The sequence below is a fragment of the Lacerta agilis genome, chromosome 9, assembly GCF_009819535.1.
Source record: "Lacerta agilis isolate rLacAgi1 chromosome 9, rLacAgi1.pri, whole genome shotgun sequence".
NCBI classification, from domain to species: domain Eukaryota; kingdom Metazoa; phylum Chordata; class Lepidosauria; order Squamata; family Lacertidae; genus Lacerta; species Lacerta agilis.
In genome coordinates, this window is record NC_046320.1 from 39,531,034 (window position 1) to 39,545,872 (window position 14,839).

General features: G+C 42.1%; 1 protein-coding gene across 2 annotated transcripts in view; it reads right to left on the reverse strand.

The window, feature by feature from the left end:
- The window catches only part of IL15 (interleukin 15), a 29,460-nt gene extending 16,399 nt beyond the window's left edge, over nucleotides 1-13,061 (reverse strand). Inside the window, exons 1-2 of one of the 2 annotated variants that reach the window (XM_033160513.1) lie at nucleotides 12,868-13,061; nucleotides 8,819-8,952 (exon numbers count right to left, since the gene is read on the reverse strand). The gene's annotated coding sequence lies outside the window, so the exon portion shown is untranslated. The remainder of the gene's footprint in view (nucleotides 1-8,818; nucleotides 8,953-12,867) is intronic. The other variant, XM_033160515.1, reaches the window with a different exon arrangement.
- Nucleotides 13,062-14,839: the final 1,778 nt, after the last annotated feature.

Consider the following 14,839-nt stretch of genomic DNA (forward strand, 5'->3'; position numbering starts at 1 on the left):
GGTTATAGTTTGCCAGAAGCACCAATTGTAGTGAGACCATATATGAGGAAATGGCAAGACTATTGGACAAGGACATGTCTTTTTTCTCCTACCTTCCTCTGCCCTGTGGCAGATTATTCCATCAATCTGTTTATGAAGAAGCTCCAGTTTTAGACAGGGATAGGGAAGACACATGGAGCACCGATTTGGGCTCCAAAAGACTCATAAGGTTCTTGCTGCTCTGTAAACCAATAGATAGCCAACATGACACCCTCCTGATGCTATTGAACTCTAATTCCCATCAACCACAGGGCCAGGGGTGGTGGGACTCGTAGGCCAACAACATCTGGAATACAATCTTCATAGCTGTCAACTTTTCCCTTTTTTAAGGGAAATTCCCTTATTCCGAATAGGATTCCTTGCAAGAAAAGGGAAAAGTTGACAGCTATGACAATCTTATAGAAGAACAATGGATTTTGGACTAACCATTGTAGTAGTTTCATCGTGCACCTCCATATTATGCTCTAGCTGTATATTTGTAAATAAACATACGTTTTACAAAGTGAGCTCATTCAAAGGAAACAAAACCTGAATATGTACTGCATCCTCGAAACCTCATCATTTGAGTTTTGGGATGTGCATAACAATACAAATGGGAAAGAGGCATTTAGGATGAAGGGAAGCATTGGCAGTCATGAATTGATATTGTCTTCAAAGAAGCCAATGTAGCTGTTTTAGAAATGGGTCATAAAGGCAGTCTCAGCCACTGCATTTTGAACCAGTTGAAATTTCAAAGTTGTCTTCAAGGGCAGCATCACACAGAGCACATTTCAGTAATCCAATCTGGAAGTTCCAAGAGCGTAGAATACTCTAGTCAAGTCATCACTGCCCCAAAATGGCCACAACTGGCAAACCAATTGTAACTGGAAATAGGCACTCCTAGGCAGCAAGGGCACCCAGGCCTCAAGTGACAATGTTGGATCCAGGAGTATCCTAAACCTGCAAAGCTGCTACCTTCCAAGGGAGTGCAACCCTGTCCAGAACAAGCCATCTTCCCACCTCCTGGACTTGAGAACTTGGAACACATAACACTACTGTATTTTTAGGATTCAGTTTCAATTAAACCACAAGCCCAGGTTCAGATAACATGCAAAGCCAAACCTTAGCTCAGCACAGTGCAGGAGAAATAAAAAGGCTAGGGAAAGGACAGAGGCAGCAAGCTTCTTTCTGGGAGCCTGCACATTTGTGTGGTCTCATAGTTTGGCTTATCATGTTGTGAAAACCAACTATCCTAGGAAAGAAGGGGTGTATTCTAGAAAGGAATATTTGAATTTGTGGATATCCATGCTACTTGAAAGTACAGTTTGATACTAAACGGTAGGTTTTGCCCTCATTATGCAGTGCTTTAAGTTATTAGGACATTTAAATGAAGGAATTACAATATTTATGTGGCACATAAATTATGCATCGTTTTCTAAGGACAGCCATAAAACCTCAGGCATTTGCAAGTCATTTCCCTTTGTTGGTGAGCAAACGTTCAGCAAGTTGTATCACTTCTCCCATCTGAGTCCTCCCCACCCTTTTGGAATGAGCAAAGAATTTGTGCAGGTTTATATGAAGTGTTATAAGAACAAATGTGAAAAAATGAAGATGTGATGTGAAGTGGGGGGACGAAGACACTTGGATGATGAGTACGCATGTGTGATCAGCACTGCACAGCCATAAATCTATGTTCCATTCTGGTGACATGCTTTAATTAAAAATAGATGCTGGCAAAAATCATTTTTAAGCGGCAAGATTATGTGCCACTTCTTGTAATGTCAATCATGCTCAAAATGAAAATAAAAGAATAAGACAGTTTTAGCAACTGTCAGTATGCTGCTAAAAGTCATTGATGTCAATTGCACTTGGTGATTTAGTCATGCAAGTATCCAAAACAAAATACGTTAACTGCTAATAGGTAGAAATAATTTATCTGTCATATAAGATGCAGTATTTGGTGACCTTTTCAGGCATTTAGTTTTATCTTCAGCAAGATGAACAATGAGATGAAAGCAAAATGAACAATGATTATTTGATATTTGTTTACTGAATATAGCACAAATTGGGATGAGAGAATGCATGAAATACATAGGCATTGTTTTTTTTGGGTTCTGTACTGTGAGACACTGGGGTGTCTTTGAGAGTTTATATCCTCTGGTCATAGATGCCAACTCCCTGGGTGCCCAAGCACCCACAAAATTCCCTATGAAGGGGTTGGGCACCCACAAATTTTGGTGCCAGGGCCATGAACGCTGTATGGCACCCACGGCCCTGGGCATCCACGGTCATGGGGAATTACAAGTTGGCACTCCTGCCTCTGGGTTTGAGGCAGGTGTAGAGAAGAGATGGTTTTATGCCCCAGGTGAGAGATAAGGTAGAACACTGTATACCATATAATTTGCTCAGGTGGGTGGTAGGTGTATTTATGGCAGGTCCTGTGAGATCTGGCTGTCATGTGTTGATGCCTGTGTGACCTAGAGGCATGATAAATTCTGCGTATGAACTGTTTTAGCAGGGTGTTCTATGTACAAGATGTGCCTCAGGAGACAGAGATTGGAGGAATGTTGTAGGATGGCCTATCTCAATGATTACGAGGAGGAACAGGCATAGTAGAGGGAGATTCTGAAGGAGTGGTGATAGGTGCTTGTGCCCAATATCACCCACTGAGCTCCCACTTATTTGTGGTACTTATCAGTGCTCTACCACTGCCCCCAACAATCTGCTGGTTCTGCTGCTGAATTCCATGTTGGTTCTTGATAGAACCATGGCGATTCATTATTTGATCATGAACAAATGGGCCAACCTGACATGGCCAGATTTGACTCAGCTCTGTCCACTCGTTGCAACATCAGTCAAGGGCTAAGTGGGCAGGTATTGCAGTGGTCCATAGAGGTTTACTTCCTGTATTATAAGTATTCCTGAGGGGGGAAGTATCTCGTATTCATTTCATATTGTGAAAAAGTTTGACTTATTCATGATATTGAGCGGAAAGCATTCTTAATTCACTAATTAAAGCAGATGATCTGATCTGGGACTTTTTTGTAAATAATTTTTATTCATTTTCCAATAAAAAACATTCATATTTATAACAAATCAAACCAAATCTTGCCACATGAAAAACACTAATACTGCCAATTATAAAGTCCGAATTAAGTAATTTCAAAGGGTGACTTCCTGTGTTCTGAATTCCAAGAGCTACTGTCCTTCATTTATTTTCTGCTTTCTTCCCGCATCTCTCAGTCTTTCAGTCTCTGGTATATGACTCTCCATCTTGTTTTGTTTGACAATTCCATATTTCTATAATCACGTAGGAGGCAAAATTTTATTCCATACAGTGGTACCTCAGGTTACAGATGCTTCAGGTTACAGACTCCGCTAACCCAGAAATAACGCTTCAGGTTAAGAACTTTGCTTCTGGATAAGAACAGAAATCGTACTCTGGCAGCGCATTGGCAGCGGGAGGTCCCATTAGCTAAAATGGTGCTTCAGGTTAAGAACAGTTTCAGGTTAAGAATGGACCTCCGGAACGAATTAAGTTCTTAACCCCGAGGTACCACTGTATTGTTCTCAGTCTTATTATTTGGAAACACAGCCCCCTTGCAATAGCCCCTCCTTTCTCTACCATTTCTTGCTCTGGAAGGCTCTGGGCTTCCATTCAAGGTTGAAATTAATGACACCATGTTAACTTTGAACTCTCATAACAAGCTGATGTTTCAATTTCTATACCATGGGGTGTACTTGACAGTCAATAAATTATATAAAGATTGTTCCCGGTTTCTCCAAAAAATAACCACACTTGCTTTCCCGGGCCCTGGAGAGCTAGCAGGCATCCAGAATTCACCATCACTCTCTTTTCAAACCATATATAAAAATATTCCGTGCGAGCACATGCATCTTTTGTAAAGTAGATCCCTTATGTAGTTCAAATTATAAAGTATCTCCGGCCTCCCTCAGATAAAGGAGGTTCCTTGTTTTCCTTTTTCTTGCTGCATCACAGCTGCTACCAGCGCCATCTTTCCTCCTCAGCCTAAGCCATTTTCATATCTGATCTTATTCTGCCAATTTTAATTAGGACTCTCCGCTGAGGACTGTGGTGCCATACATCCAGTTAATTTTACCCCACCTGTGTTTCCTTTAGGTAATTAATTATTTCTTGGTGAGGTTCACCAAATCATGAAATAGCTGATATAACAAATACAAAAATACGGCAGCCGCTCACCACATTAATCGAAACACCAAGATGGGAGTCTTTTTGAAGTCCAAAGCTTGACCTCCAGTGACTGTGTAGTTTAGCAGATTTTCCTTTTATCTCTCTCCATCCAGAATGATTTTTGTCCAAATCTTTTTAATTTTTAGAAAACAGGTATTCCCTGCTCTAGAGATTGACCCTGGAGAGTTCCCAGTTTGTGCCATGCAACGTCCAGTGTCCCAGCCCCTGCATCTTGTTACGAGAGGCTGATAATGGACAATCTGTGGGCGGCTAAGCCCCCCCCCACCCTGTGGGGGGAGGTCGACAGAGCTAATTACCCTCATATTAGCACTGGATTTCTGGCACTACTGGGGGTCCGATCTCATGAGTGGCAGCCATTTCCCTCAGCAGGAAACAGGAAGTCTGATCTGGGGACATTTTTAACTAAAAAAGAGGTTGCGTTTTTGTTTATAAAGTGCCTTAAAAGTAAGCAAGCATGGAACAGAAATAAATACAGATAGTGTCTATTTGCATTCTAAAAACAATGTTAAAAGCTGCAAAAAAATATAAGAAGACATCTGACACAACAGGGAAAGAAAACAGAAATGGAGGGGAAATCTGAACAGTCATTTAAAATCACAGGTAGCCTCTCAAATCATTTTAACTAGGAAATCAATGAATTTGAAGTTTTCTAGACATCTAGAATTTTGCTGTTGTTATTGTTCTCTTGCCAGGCTATAAATCGGATCCCAGTGCTCATACCAAAAATTATGTGACACCGCTGAAGATTCCACAATGAAATAAGTTCACAGTGTGCCATAAGCAAAGTGACAGGTCACACTGCAGCAGATCTGAAGATCTCTGCAATTGCAGGGTATTCTCTGTTCATGCTTTTTAATGTTTACTGTTCTTTATTATTGAAGAAGAACCAGTGTTTTTGTTTGTTCGTTTCATATTGCTCTATTTACACTCGCATTTTGTTCTACACAAACCAGGTAAAATGCCTACCAAAGACATTATCTCATTTTTTCAAATTCTTAAGGATCTCAGATATACATAAAAGTCTTAAGGATGCTTACTGAGAAGCAAGCTCTACTAAATTAATTATACTTACTTCCAAATAAATACATTTTGAAACAGGATACATGAGTACTCTGTCCCAGGACCCAATTAAATCTTACAGGCTTTGGACACTTTAACCACACATTCTAATGCATGTGTATGTTTGATGTGTGCTCAAATCTTCCTCAGTAAATTTGGTTATCATATTAATTTAATATTTTAAATACACCAATGTGCTTTTGCTTTTTTAATTTAAAAAAAAGTCTCTAGAGAAAATTGAGTTATCCCAATTCTCTGATTTTGCTCAGTGTACAATTTCAAATAGAGCTGTTACCAAACTCACAAGGTTCCCAAGGCAAAAAAACCCACAAGCCATAGCAGGTGCATAAATCATAATAGCGCATTGTGCTTTGCCAGCAACGGAGCATTTCTTACTCTGCCAATGTCCAATAGATTAAAGCTCCCACACAAGGAACTGATTTATCTTTCTGGTTCTTTTCGCTTAAGGATCATTAATCACTAGTAGTAGTCCCCAATTTAAAAGAAGGCAAATTAAATCTAAGCTTATCAATAAAATAAAGGTAATTCTTCTTTAAAACATCTGCCAGTTAATATTCTATGGTTGTCATATTTTGTTTATATTTATATTTTCTACTTACAAGAAAACAGGTGGTTATTAATACCTTGACTGTGATAGGAACGTAAGAAGAAAACAAAAGACATTTCATTTTGTCTCATACACCAGGTATTAGCAAGAGATTTCATTTTTCTACATACACCAGACTTTTAACTTTGGCCTCAGAAATTAGCTAGAAGCAAGCAAAGCATAATTTTTGTCTCCCCAGAAGCATTTTAACCCAGCTCAAATGGGAAAGAGCATAAACTCTCAACCTTTCTGTTACTTCTTAATGCTCCTTACTAATCACCCATAAACACTACACTGCAATGGTCAGAAAAAGCTACCAAGAGGCTGCTAGCACCCAACTCCCAAATCTTGTGACTTCGTCCTTTTTACTTCTCTAAAAAATTGTACTGGCCAAGTTAAAAAGCAGTTACGAAGCTAGAAACCCCCGCAAAACTCTCCCAGACATTCCATCGCCCCCACCATGAGCAGAAAAGTAGAAAACAGCATGCTGCCATCATATGGCCATAGGGATTTCTTATGCTAAATGTTGATAGCCTACTAACAATCTGTCTTGAATTAGTTCCTTACTCATCTCCCCATATCCACAGTGCTGGATATCGGCATACAGGGGTTGTGATGAAGTGAGAAACTGACTCTCCTCTTGCTTGCTTGCAGGAACAGATTTTACAGACAGTGACTGTACATGGGCTCATTGTCATGGACCTGGAAGCGGCCCGAAGGCCATGCTCTGAGGACATGCAGGAGGGGTGGGCAGGAACACAACCCCCATGCATGCAAACAAAAAATAAATAAAATTCCTTCCAGTAGCACCTTAGAGACCAACTAAGTTTGTTCTTGGTATGAGCTTTCGTGTGCATGCACACTTCTTCAGATATACTGAAATTGAAGTCACCAGACCCTTATATATAGTGAGAGGGTGGGGAGGGGTATTACTCAGAAGGGTTGTGGGAATGGGTGATTGGCTGATAGGTGTGGTAAACCTGTTAACAACTGCAATTGGTCTTACAGGAAAAAGCAAGGGGTGAGAAAGCTAAAAATAGCTTTGTCGTGTATAATGAGATAAGAATCCAATGTCTCAGCTGAAGCTATTTTCAATGTGACTGAAACAAAGAAACTTTCTGTATGGGTGTTCGTAGTTTTAAAAATGGATTGGATACATTTTCCTCTTTCCCGGAGGTCCAGATGGAGTGACATTAGAAATCATATGGAAAAAAAATAAAATAAAATGGCGTACTAATGCAGTAAGGATCTACACAGCAAGAAATAAATTGTTGTGACTAGCAAGTTGAAACTCGACCTTGAGATGACAAAGGGAAGACTGTCCTCACAGTTTGTGAAACAAGCTCTGGAACTTTTGCAGCAAGTAGCTGTGGGAATTAATAGTATTGCGCAATTGGCACATAAAGAATTGGAGATTGAGACTGAGAACAATTTGGAGGACTTTACATTGGAACAGAAGGAAAAGGAAGAAGGGAGTACTGACAATGCAGAAAAAGAAGAATTGGAACAGGATACACCAAATGGAGTTTTTATACAAGAAGATTGTGACAATGTTAAAGATTGGTTCCAGTTGCCATTGGATTGTGAAAAGACTACAGGTCTGCGATTAGTTGGACAGTTACAGGACTCTGTCTTTTTTACCCATGGGCCGGGTTCTTCGAAAGAAAGGGTATAGGGTAAAATATTCGAATTTAAAATGAAATGGTATTTCATCATGGTTATGACAATTGGATATGGACACTGCGATAATGGACAATGCTTTGAAAGATAAATTCTGGGACCATAAGGGAGGGAGGAGTGCGAGTAATATGGAAAATTTTGGTTAAGATAATGAGAAAATGCAGAAGTATTTTGAGGCGGAGTTAGAGAAATGTTAAATAGAAAAAAAGATGAGATGGATTTAAAATTAGAATTAAAGGGAAAAAATCTGGAACTATGTGATAATCTGGAAATCAGTAAGGGGGGGAATGAGGAAGTCATTGTAAGAAGTAAAGATTGGAATTTAAGTGACTGGCCTAGGAGGAGGGTCAGCTCCATGTTGTGATTTGGAAAATATGTGGTTAAATGTAAAATGATTTTTGCTACCTCTGTGAGAGGGGGGTTTGGTGTTTGTTGCTCCCCTCGGTGGGAGAGGGGGGAGTCTGGAGTGTTTAACCATGTATTGTATTGTATTGGCTTTAATTGGTTTTTTTAATTGGAAAATCTAATAAATTCTTTTTAAAAAAATTAAAGGGGAAAAAATGTACATTTCCAAAATGTAAGATAAAAAACAAAATAAAACCTACACACAGCAAAAAGAAAAAAAGAAAAAAAAGAATCCAATGTCTCTATTTAGACCAGGTCTCTCCATGGTTTTAAGTTTGGTAATAAGTTGCAATTCAGCAACTTCTCTTTCCAGTCTATTTCTGAAATTCCTTTGTAGTAAGACAGCTACTTTGAGATCTTGTACAGAATGTCCTGGGAGATTGAAGTGTTCTCCTACTGGTTTCTCTGTCTTTTGATTCCTGATTTCAGATTTATGTCCATTTATCCTTTGGCATCTAAAGTGCTACTGGAAGGAACTTTTTAAATTTTTTAGTTTTTTATTTTGTTTTGACTACGGCAGACCAACAAAGCTACCTACCTGTAACTGGACCCATTCATCTCAACTTCAGTGAGTTTCCTTGAGAGGATTCTCTACTGATGAGGCCATGGTATACACAAAAAAGAATAAACTTAGTTTTCCTGTACCTGCTGGTCAAGGCCAGATGGCTGGGGAAACCTTTGGGATCTGCTTATCCTAAGTGGCTAGGATTCAGGGTGGTGGAAATCAAATTCTGCTGTGGGCAGAACATGGAAACAGACTGGGGATAGAGTGGCAATGCATACAATCAAAGAGGATAGGGACGGACTGGACTCACCGTTGCAGATTCTTATAGGCTCTCTCAGTTCCAGGCCTCTCCTGTCTGTTTTTTCACACGACTCTTCTTTTCTGCAGAAGTTGTGCCTTCTTCCTGCAGGCTCTCTCAGTTCCAGGGGTCTCCTCTATCTGTTACTGTAACAATGATAATAAACACTGACCGCAGGAATTCAGAGTTCCTAGAATGCCTTGAATGGAAACCTGTGCCCTACTTTCTGTTTTGTGAGACTGTCAGAACGCTATGGATCATCTCTACTCTGACACCACAATAGGAATAACAGCCGAGAAACTATGTTGGGAGAGGTTAAAGAATACTACCTTTCACCTCTAACCTCCCTAACACAACACCACCTACTGGTGCTTATACAACTAAGACCATGCTAACCAGTTGTCATAACATTTTAAATTAAATTCTGTACAGTACTGGCTATTAACATTGCTAGACTCTGTGTGTGTGTGTGTGTGTGTGTGTGTGTAAACTGCCTTGAGATGTTTTAATAAAATGCAGTATATAAATATTTTGAATAAATAAAAACACCAGTGAAGTGGTTTGAAGCTAGTGTTACCCATCATCAACATATTAAGTAAAAATTCAATTTAAGGCACCCAGAGTTTTGAGTCACATTTTCTTTAAAAAAAAAATGGTGAAGAGCAGCAGAAATATTTGGGAGCTAGTCATTTGCCAGCAGGAGATGTACTATATAATTAAACTGTCATCCTTGTTGGTAGCTTATTACCAGCAGGTAATAAGATATGTGTGTCATTACAAGTCATTGTACTGTATTTTATGCTGCAAGAGATTAGGGTACGTTTCCAGTGACAGAACAGAGTGAATGCTTAGAGATTGTTGCCATTATGGACATTATAAATCACAATCTACAATTTAATAGTTTAACAATTATCTACAGTGCCAAAGCTGGAAAATTACTAGCAATGAATGGCTGCTTTCCCCACTGGTAAAAAGTGAACATTAACAAGCTGTAGTGAAAGAAATCCCTGAGGAATGGTAGAAGTGGTTTATACTATTCTGCTCTAATTCTGTATAGCCACATATGCATATGCAAATGAAAACAAACTACTGGTTGTATTACAAGTACAGTTGTAAGACATTAAAGGGGAATTGACTAGAACCAATCTGTTTCTCAATAAAGAGGTGTTCACACCACAACTACATGCATAAAAAGGGTGTCGTCTTTATTCTCAGCCAAGGGTGGGATTCAACTAAACTTTACTCAGGGTAAACCTATTAAAAATAATGGACCTATGTTCAGTTCAAGCTCATCCAAATGCACTTCTTTTTTGCATAATTATTTATGCCTGCCTCACAGCTATTAAACACAAAAGAGCGCTGCTCTCCCCCAATGCCAACCCTAAACCATGTGACAAACTCAAGGTAAGAGTTAAAAGGAAAGAAAGCATTAATTTGGGAAACTTGGAAATATGTTTTTAAATAAATAAAATGAGCAGGGGTGGCTCATCCAATTTCACTGCCTGAAATGAAATGAGAAGTTGTCCCCACTCCAGTGAAGCCTCACTTACAGGGGTTGTGTAGCAGCAGCTTCTGGTAAGTTCTCATAGAACTCTCATGAGATCTCACAAGAATTCTGCAAGTTCTCACCAGAAGCTGCCACCACTTGACCCTGGCGGCAGTCCATGGGGTGCCATCCTGTGAGATTCTGTCCCCTGAAGCAGTTGCTTCAGTCCGCCCCACGTGTGAGCCGGCCCTTAACATGAGCACCAGTAATTGTACAAACCTAATTATTAAAGTGGGCAATGCCCCAACTGTCCTAATGGACCAGCCTCCATCAAACAAGCTTATCTGGAAGCATCCATGTTGATTTCCCTCATGGAGCTGCTAAAAATTTACATTGGCTAATGGTCAAAATAGATTGCTGTAGTTACACAAAGAAAGAGGTAAACAAAAGTAATGCTTTACCATCTGTTAAGATGGGTGGGGTTACACCTTCATGGTGTACTCTAGGAGTTTGTTCCTACAACACTTTGTTCTGTGTACACACCAAGCCTTTCTGAGCCATACATATATCAACACTTACATGGAGAAACATATCATGTCATAAAAAGTTGATGTATGTATGTTGGGAGGGGGGACCTGTGGTCCTCCAAAGGTGCTAGAAATACAATTCTCATCTCTGCTGACCATTAGCCATGCTGGCTGAGGGCTGATGGGAGTTGTAGTTCAATAATATCCAACCACCTCATATGTAAATCAGTTGATCATGATCATGACTTCAACAACTGGAGCAGCAGGTTTTTTTCCAGGGCTGCTATCAAGAATATGCTGATGAAAACAGGTACTTGCTGATATTACAGATAAGTAGGCCTTGTTGCATGTGAAATTGTCTACTGCGTTTATGTACCATTTGAAAGGTGGATTACAAATTAAAATACCAGCAATGAAAACACACAATGATGTAGTAGTAAATTTAGAAGTGCATGAGCTCAGCACAACAGTCCCATTAGCCATACCCAAACTAAGGCTACACAAGAAAAAAAAACGGACTTTCAAATATTTTACGTTACATAAATTCATTGGGCCCTGTCACAACCCCACTATATCCAGAGTGCAAGTGATTGAGTGAGAAGGAGAGGTGGCTGCTCCTTCTGTGGCCAGCACTCTGCTACAGTGCACTGCCCACAAAGAGCAAACAGACAAGAGAGGGCCACTTGTGCTTAATAGCTAGCACACAGGCCCAGGTAGGGTGGACAAGAGAGCCACTGCCTTCTCCTGCTTATACACAACCCACCCACTCCCCTTGCCCCTGCAAAGCGGCAAAGCTCAGAAGAGGATGCACTTCTAGCAGAGGTGTACCTAGGAGTTGGCGAAACTGCTTCCTCACCACCACCAAAAATCAACTATCAGACTATGGAATGTATGTTATTTATGTGTATGATGACATGCTGCCACTGTGGCGGCAACATCAAACGGCACAAAGGCGTGTGAATTTTTCTGCCCTTCCTTCTTGCCTTGCCCTCACTCCAGACGCTTTTGAGTATTTGGGTCATGTAAAATGTAATTTCTAATGTGATTCTAATGTAATTTCTAATGCAATAAAGTGATTGGGGGAGGGCGAGAGGCAACAATGCAGCTCTTTGCCAAGAGTGCTAGGGACCCTAGGTACACCTCTGACTACTAGAGGCATAGAAGTCACTGGCTGGGGCAGGCAATGGGATGGAAAGACAGGCTGCTATTTACCTTTTGCTGTTTGACTGCCTTTCCTCACCACCAGTTCCAGCTGCTTCAAGCTAAATGTGACAGTCTGACTTTAGACATGTAGGATGAGCCGGCATTAGGCCTACCATTAGGCACTCTCTCTCTCTCTCTCTCTCTCTCTCTCTCTCTCCCCCCCCCCCCATTATAGTGCTGACTGACTGTGGTAAAGGACAGAGAAAAACGGGTAGGAGAAAGAATGGAACAGGGTCCAGGAAGAATGCGATGGAAGGGGGTGTGCTGGAAGAGGGCATGGCTGGCTGGCACACCCATAGTTACTTGTAGCTTTCGCTTGTAAATATGAAAGGCAGAAGCTTCATGGGGTTAAATAGCCTTACAGGAAAGCGGGTAAAGTTATGCGGAGTCTAACTTAACACACCCAGCTTCAGAAGCATATTGCGGAGTTAATAAAAGCGAAAGGCAGAACCATCTTTCGCTGCGCGTCAGGGGCGAAGTAGAGACAAGGCAGCGAGACCAGCAGGGAGGTCCGAAGAAGACGTCGTCCCTATTTGTACCCGAGGCGCGGATTTGGGAACTCCAAGCGCAACAATATGAAAAAGGCACCTGGGCTGCTGAGCCGAGAGTTTCCCGGGTTCATGTGTGTTCATTTTCGCCTCAGGTGACAGGCGCCCTCCTCTCCGCAGCCCGTTTTTTACTTTCGCTCGCGTCAAAATAAAGGCATGCCACCGGAGTCAAGCGGGGCATTCGCGGCGAGTGACCCGTCAGAGCGCCGCGGCTCGGTCCGTTTCCTGAGCTGGGTCTGAAAAGCCGAGGAAACTCCGGCGGGGCAGGAGGCAGGGGAGGGGGAGCGAAGCGGGTACCTGAGAACAGCTGGCGCGCCCAAGGGTCCCGGCCTCTGGAAGTCCCGCGAAGCGCGTGTCCCCGAGGCGCGCGGGCCGTTCAGCGCTGCATATAAAGGGGAAGGAAAGGGAGGGCAGGGCAAGGGCTGGGCGGCAGTCCCTCCTCCCCCCCCCCCCCGTCCGCAGCGGATCTCAGCGGCTCCCTCTCCACACGCCAGGCGAGTCCCCGCAAGGGGAGGGGGAAAGGTTATGCCAAGGTGGCCGTTCTGTGGAGAGGCAGGGGCGGAGAAGCCCTCGCGTCACGCGGGAGTCCCCGAGCACGCAATGTTTGGCGGGGTCCTCGAGCGCGGCTGAGGGGAAGCGGCTCTCTCCCTCCCTCTCTCACACACAAATAAACACACGTACAGACGGGCGCTCTGGCGCTGTGCAGAAACAAGCGGGCCGCTTATCGCCTTTCTGGTGACACGACGACACAACCCATGTTACGTGAGAGAAGACGGTTCCGAAAGGGGGCGGGGCGGAACTACTCTTGACAACAACGACAAACTTTATTTATTTGCATAGCCCAACATCAGCTACTCTTGACGCCACAATAAGTCTAAAGTGCCCACAAGACTTTTTTTCTTTCTTTCAATTCACGCCCTCGTGTCCTTACAGGAAAAAGAGGGTTCTTGTGACACAGCTAACCCGCCGTGATTTGCCTCCTGCTTCGCTCATAGACGCACCTGTCGCACCTTAAAAAGTGATGCTGCCACAGTCTTCAAGGCAACGGTAGTCAACATGGTGCCCGTGAGATGTGTTGGCCTCCCATCAGCCCCAGAGAGCATAACCAACCGCCGGGGATTATGGGGATTGTGGGCCAGCAACATCTGGAGGGCACCAGGTGAGCTACCAGTGTTTCAGGCAGATAGGATATTGTTTTCTTGTTAGCAAATGCAGCAGGAGAAGCCCCCCCCCCCCGCAATGAACACCAGTTCAGACAGGCAGCTGGGGAAAGTACTCTTAAGGTTATGCCACAGTCAATCCCTTGGTACACATTATACTTAAACAGACATCTGAAGCACTTTCTTTCCCTCATAGGATTGTGGGCACTTTAGGTTGCTGCCTGGGGTCTGCAACTCTGTGAGGGGTAAACTGCAGTGCCCAGAATTCTTTGTGCTTTAAAGGTATACAGTATGTATAAAGTAGGTGCCATAAGACTCTTTGAGTCAATGCAGCAAGAGAGAGTTCCTGAAACAAGACTGACACACAGACCAACCACACTTTCGCTTGTCCCATGATTTCAAGTGAATTTCAAGTCATAGGTCCAATAATGTTTTGCTTGGCTTTGTTTTTTTTTTTTTTGTCCCTGGGTTTTTCTCTGGGAAAACCTGTTGTTTATCGCTGAATCAGAACAAAGTCAATCAAGTTTTCAATGGAATGCCATTAGTTCCAATCCAGTAGTAAACAGTGGGTTTTCCTGGGGAAAGTGGCAGGACTGGAAAAAAACACCTCTTGGCTCTGTGACTTGACTCACTTGAAATTATGGGACAAATGGAAGTGTGGGTGGGCCCATAGCTAGCCCTCTGGCATTTGTCTCCTGCTACAGTTTTTTTAAAGAGGGGGTTATTTTGTCAAACCACAAAACACTTAGAAATGTTTACTTGGTAAACCATCTGTGCTTCACTGTGTATGTGTGTGTGCTTTAGAAAAAATAGTGTTTCATAACAGAGCTTGCCCATGTTTGTGTGGCTTAAACTCATTTCCCTCTTCCTGGGTCATGTTTTATTGGTCAGCTGCTTAGGCTTGCCCTGTGAAATGTTTACAACTTTTAGCTGCTTATTTAGACATATTTAAACAGTTCACTCCACTTCTGTTTTCTTTTATTGAACTGGATACTGTTTCTATTTCTTCTTTTAAAAAATCAGTAACTTAAACATACACTATTGTGGGATTAGCAGTTAATATGGAGTAAACACTACTATGGCACACCTAGATTAGAATTCCCATTTCA